The following is a 6,140-nucleotide window of genomic DNA, read 5'->3' on the forward strand; positions in this document are numbered from 1 at the left end:
TCTAGCAGCCTCTGCTTCAGCCCGTGTTTGAGGGACTATTAGGGATGCTGTGGGCTTTGGGATCCCAGGGGCTGGAAGCCAGGCCCTGCTCCCCCTGAGCAGGGAGGTCCTCCTGCATTCCCTGTATCATCTCTCTGGACACTGATGGCTCTCAGAGCTCCCCGCACTCTTTAGACTTGCCAGTCACCTCTGTGAGGAGTGAATGAGATGGCTCAGGTGGGTGCAGCACCTGGTACCAAACAAGCCATTGGCGAATGAAGCCAGGGGCATCACTGCTTCTCTTCAAGCCTGTTCCTCCTCCTAGCTTAGCTCAGCCTCCAGGAGCCAGGCCGAGGGCCCCGTGCCCAGGTGCACGTCAGGTGCTCCTACAGGTGACTTACAGGTGCTCCTCATCCCAGTCAGGGGAACTCTCCTGCAGGGTCCTGAGAAGAAGATTAGCTATGACTCCTACTGACCAGAGAGGCTCCTGCGACCGGGGTCCCCAAGGCCATCTCCAGGTTTGATGCTTCCCCAGGAGGACTCACGGAGTCCACGTGCAGTCGTACTCATGGCTAAGATTTATTACAGCAAAAGAACATGGAGCAAAGCCAGCGAAAGGGTGAGGCTGGAGGAGAGCAGGCGCCAGCTTCCAAGAGTCCTCTCCCGGCGGAGTGACAAGGACATGCTTAATTCCTCTGGCAACAAGTTGTGACAACACGTATGGAATGTTTTCTACTGTGGAAGCTCACTAGAGACTCAGTGCACAGGGTGTGTATTGGGGGTTGGTCACATAGGCTCCTGCCTAGCACATGCCAAAATTCCACGCTCCCTGAAGGAAAGCAGGTGTTCAAAATAAGCCATAGCATGTTCATGAGTGATGCAGGCACCGCAGGCCACACTTCTCAGAGAATCACAGAACCTTCCTGAAGTCCAAGTTCCCAGACGCCAGCCAAAGGCCAAGCTTGCAATCAGGCCTTTCCAAGGATGCAGGCAGCCCTGCTGTGTTAACTCTTCTCTGCACAGTTCCCAAGAAGAGGGCATTTGACCTTGGCCTTGAAGTTTAGGAGCAATGTTGCAAGGACAAAACTCTGCTAGATTGTCAACCAGCTCTCCGGTCTTCATCTGAATCTTTTCCTGTCTCCCAGTCATAACACGCACAAGATCTGAGTAGCTGCAGCCCCCTTTGCACAAGACGTGCACCTGCCAGGGCATCACCATTCCCAGCCCTCCCTACTGTCACACGATGAGTGTGCAATCCCTTCACAATGAGTGTGCAACCCCTGGGAGAGCCCCTTCCAGCAACAGCAAGGATCAGGCTCAGACCAGGGCCTTGTGTGCGAGGCTGTCTTCCCACCGGGTCTGTGGGATTCCTAAGGCAGGCTGGGCCTCATTCATCACTCTGCTTCCTCTTCCCCACCTCCCGGCTCTTTCTCCAGACCTTGAGAAACAGAGAGCCATGCATACAACAGGGCTCAGTAAACCCAGCCCAGCGGACTTGCCATCTCCACAGGTCCAGGATGGCAGAGCTCTGGGAAAGGGGTAGATCAGATGAGCTCTGACATCCCTGGGATTTGACCATCCCAGGATTGTCTGCATCTGAGAATCTCAGGTTGAACCTGACCACCCGAGTCCTGAGCAAGGCCAGGCTCCCTGGAGCCCCGTGTGTGGGCACAGGGAATGGACGAGGAGCAGAACCAAAGAGACCCAAGCTAAGTGGAGTCCTGAGATTGCTGGGTAACGTGCTGGGGAAGAGGAACGGAGGAGCCAGCTGGCTCTCTCACTGCCGTCTCCCTCCTGCTGCCCAGCAAGTGAACAGGACCCTTCAGCCCTGGCCCAAGGGCCTTGCCTTGGCTGAGGTGGGCTCTTCAGGCTGGTTCTGAGGGTCCTAGGGCAGATATACTTGATGTTGAGGATCTGGACACTGCCAGGCCCTGGGCTGGCCCCCTGAGACAAAGCGAGTATTGGAGGACCCTGCTGGGGCCAGCTGCCCGGCACGGATTCCAGGAAGAGGCCAGGGTGGGGAGGAAGGGAGCCTGCCTTGCTGGGGTGCAGTCTCCGTTGGTGTCTGTCACTGCCTATAAATGTGATTGACAGGAGATGGCACAGAGAGGGGCCTCCTCCCCCACTACAGCCAGGGAAATAAATGTTCCGGGGAGACCTGGAAGGAGACTGCCACCTTCTCATCGCAGGGTGGGAATCAGGAAGGGATGGGAGGGGGAGCAGGAGCCAGACCCCCAGGTCAGCCCAGCCTCCTCTAGAGGCCAACCCCTCCCAGAGGGAGAGGTGTCGAGGCTGCCCATCCTCCTAGACACACAGGGGCACAGAGCCACAGCAACAGGCACAGTGCCAGGCAGCCTAGGTACAGCGCGAGCTTGGCCATGTGACCTTGCCTGCAGTGCCTCACTCTCAGCATCTGTAAAGGGGGGAAGAGTGGTGGTGCGTTTTGCAGATGGTGGTGTGACCTGGTCTCGTCACCTGTGAAATGACGAGGGCTGCTGTAAGGCTCAGATGAAATCACGTGTAGTGTAGGAAGGCTCTGGCCTGGCTGGGCCTTGCCCCGGGCATGTACTAGGAAGGTTGTGTCAGTGACATGACCCTGACCTCGGTCTCAGCTGTCGGATGGCAGTGTGCTCAGGCTGAAGGGGTGGTGCTTGCCTCTTCCAGACTCTGTTTCCCCAGTTGCAGGAAGTGCCATAGTCCAAACTCTGGCCATGGCATCCAAAAATTCCAAGCATCCCCTTGGATGCAGGACCTCGTGCACCTCCAAATGTCACCAACAGAAGCACTTGGTCGTTTGCGCCTTCAGGAAGAGGGCTACTGTCGCTCTTAATCTTACTTCAAAAAAGTACAGTTAACATCTTGCTTTGCAAATGTGTGAGCGCCCGGAGTTAATTAGAGCAACGGTGGAATGTTAGAGAGAGAGAGCAAGAAAATCCAGAACCTAACAAAACGACTTCTGGATTCCATCTTCACACTCTTTTGCAGAATCACATCACTGGGCAATCTAGTCCAATCCCTTCATCTTACAGATGGAGAAACTGAGGCCCATGCAGAGGGGCTAACCTAAGCTCACAGGCAGAGCCAGGGAAAAGCCAAGTGTGCTCGCTTTTTCCATACCTCTTCCCCGGCACCCATGCTCCCATCCATATCCACCCGTGACTTGTTTAGGAAAACGCAGGATTCTCCCCGGAATGCATCATCTCACCGTGGGAATCACACCAGGAGCGGCCATGGGATGCGGGGGGCTGGCCCTGCCCTCAGCCGGGCCCGGAGCAACACCGAGCTCCACCGCGTAGCAGTGCATGAACCGAGGTCACCCCATGGAAACGTGTCCTGGTGGACACAGCTGGTGGCCGCCCCCGGAGAGGTTGGGAGGACTCAGCAACTCGACGTGAAGGACGGAGGGTGCTGACGGGGATGCAGAAACATTCTGGTCGTTCCTCCTTCCCTTTACCTATTTTGCTCAAAATATAGCAAGTTGGGGTTTTTACCTGTTTGGCTTTGGTCCAGCACACCTCTCTCCGAGCCGCACAGAGCTGCATGGAGGTGAGCCGGGGCGCGGGGCTCAGGTGGCAGGCGGGAGAGGCAGCTGCCAGTACGGGCTGGCGCGCAGTTTGGTCTCTTTTAGAGTTGTTCTCAGGCCCCGTTATTCACCTGAGAGAGGTCAACATATAGTCCTTGTCCCTAGGAGGCTAAACACTGAGGAAGAGTGAGGTGCTGGGATGAGGTGGCCCACACTGAGGGCGCAGGGTGGGAGGGCCGGCGGAGGAGGGGCCCATCCGAGGAGCAGGTGGGCAGGGGCACCCACGCAGCCGGGTCCACCAGATGGCTTCCTGAACGACCTCAGCCCACCCTTGCTGCCGGTCACCACTTGGGTCTGTCCCCAGCAACGCTCTGTTAGCCGCTGGCCTGAGGGATCCTGGGAATCCAAGTTGCTGGGACATGGTGACAATGGGGGTATTGTTCCAGAAGCCAGGGCCCTGCTGGCCTCCAGCTCCCCATCACCTGAACAAATGTTGACTCACCAAGTGCAAAAGCCAACATTTCGCTGAAGGTTGAAGACACTCACTCATAGGGTCCCCAATCGGGTGCCCTCAGTAGGCTGCAGCCTCCTCCAGGCTGTTGGAACATGCTATTGTGACATCCCAGCACCAAGGCCTGGGTTGGTGATTGACACGATGTTGGATGAAGCAATAAAACAGAAGCCCTCCTACCAGGGTATTGCTGGAGCTTTCCTGCCCTTGAATTGGCCTCCAAGCTTCACACCACCCCCACCGGGAGGTGAGGGCCAGTCCTTGCTCCTCAAGGCTCATGCCTGCCCTGCTCTTTTGCATATAGCCCATCCCCACCTGTGGGACATTCCCTGCTTCCGTTTGCCTTGCCTGGGTAGCATGCACCTGGCTGTACCTTAGCATCACCTGGGCATCTTTTAAAACACACTGATGCCCTGGCCCCATCCCAGAACAAAGAAATCAGAATCTCTGGTGTTGGGGCCTGGGGGCCTAGAGTCCCCAAATGCTTCTAATGGACAGCGAGGGTTGAGCCACTTGATCATTCCAACCCAACTACTGGTCCTAGCTGATGTCCCATCCCCCAGGAAGCCTTCTTGGGCTCACTCCTGAGCAGGTGTGTTGGAGGGTAGATAGGAAACAGAGTGCCCCTCAGTAGCTGGGTGCCCTTGGTCAAATTACAGAACCTCTCTGAGTGAGACTCAGCTTTCTCATCTGCAAAATGCGCTTTAATAGTAATCTACCTCATGGGCTGATGTAAGGTACTTCCTTGGCCTAGGGTCTTGCACATGGTAAGTGTTCAGTTGTTGGTATTATTTGCATGTCTAGTTCAAGTAAGCGCATGCAATGTGAAAGTCAGCTGACTGACTCCAACCTCAAGTCCTCGTCCCCACCCTGTGGCTCTTCTATTTCCAAAACCGCAGGTTTCCACAAGCCATCTCCACCCACTTCCTCCTTTATCCTGGGGGCTAGAGCACCTGCTATAGGCAAATCACATCCCTCCTCACACTTCCTTCCAGTAAAATTCCTGGGCCTCCAAGTCTGACCTTGCAGGTGGTAGTGAGATATAAGAAAGGGCAGGAAAACCACCCCTCAAAGCCTCCCACCCACAGGAGACAGCTCCCCTCCCTAAGCCAGGAGCAGAGCCTGTGACTGGCCCTGTGGCATACTGAGACGTGCACGCAGACGCGCTCTGCTATTGGCGAAGCACTTTTACCAGTTCTAATGAGTGATCTTTGTGGGGTGGGTTATTCTCTCCTTCCATCAAATGACTTGCCCAAGGTCACTGCACGTTCTAGGGCTTGAGTTTAAAGTCCCTGTGCCTGGATTCCATACCCCTCCACGCTGCAGAAGTACTGGTTAAAAGGAAGTCGCATCTAGTGAGGGCAAGGCCTCTGAGCAGAAAAGACACGAATAATGTCAACAGCCCCAGCTCTGAAAATCAAAGACTGAAAAATAAGACACATGGTTATTCTTCCACCAAACGGGCCAAGCTTTTTAAAAATTAGAATGCATGATGCTGGCAAGGAAATTTGGTAAGATGTAGTTGAAGTCTTTAAAAAGCTCATACCATTGATGAAAATGTTCTGGAACTAGATTGTGGTGATGCTTGTACAACGTGGTGAATGGACTACATGGCCACTGAATTGTACTTTAAAGTGGTTAAAACAGTAACTCTTCTGTTATAAGTATCTTACCACAATTGGCTGGCTGGTTAGTTGATTAGGGAGTGGTGTTGATAACGCCAAAGTCCAGGGTTCGATTCCTGTGCTGGCCAGCCGCCAAAAAAAAAAAAAAAGGAAAAGAAAAAAAGAAAAGAAACCAAATCACACCCTTTCCCTCAGTCGTTCCACTTCTGGCAATCTTCCCTGGGAAAATAATCCAAGATGGACCCCAAGCCTATCACAGCACTATTTATATCAAGAAATTGCAAACAATATAAATATCCAAAAATAGGGACATGGTTAAATTTATTAGCGTATGTACTTCCATATTGTAGAATACTGTGTACCTATTAAAATCATGTCGTCAAATGATTCTAATAACACGGGGGAAGGTTCATAACATGTTAAATGAAGAAAGCAGGATAGAGTTTTATCTCTGCTTTTGTGATAGAGATGTATTTATTAGCATGTATACAAATATAAATTG

Source organism: Galeopterus variegatus, unplaced genomic scaffold (assembly GCF_000696425.1).
Source record: "Galeopterus variegatus unplaced genomic scaffold, G_variegatus-3.0.2 Scaffold2672, whole genome shotgun sequence".
In the NCBI taxonomy this organism is placed as follows: domain Eukaryota; kingdom Metazoa; phylum Chordata; class Mammalia; order Dermoptera; family Cynocephalidae; genus Galeopterus; species Galeopterus variegatus.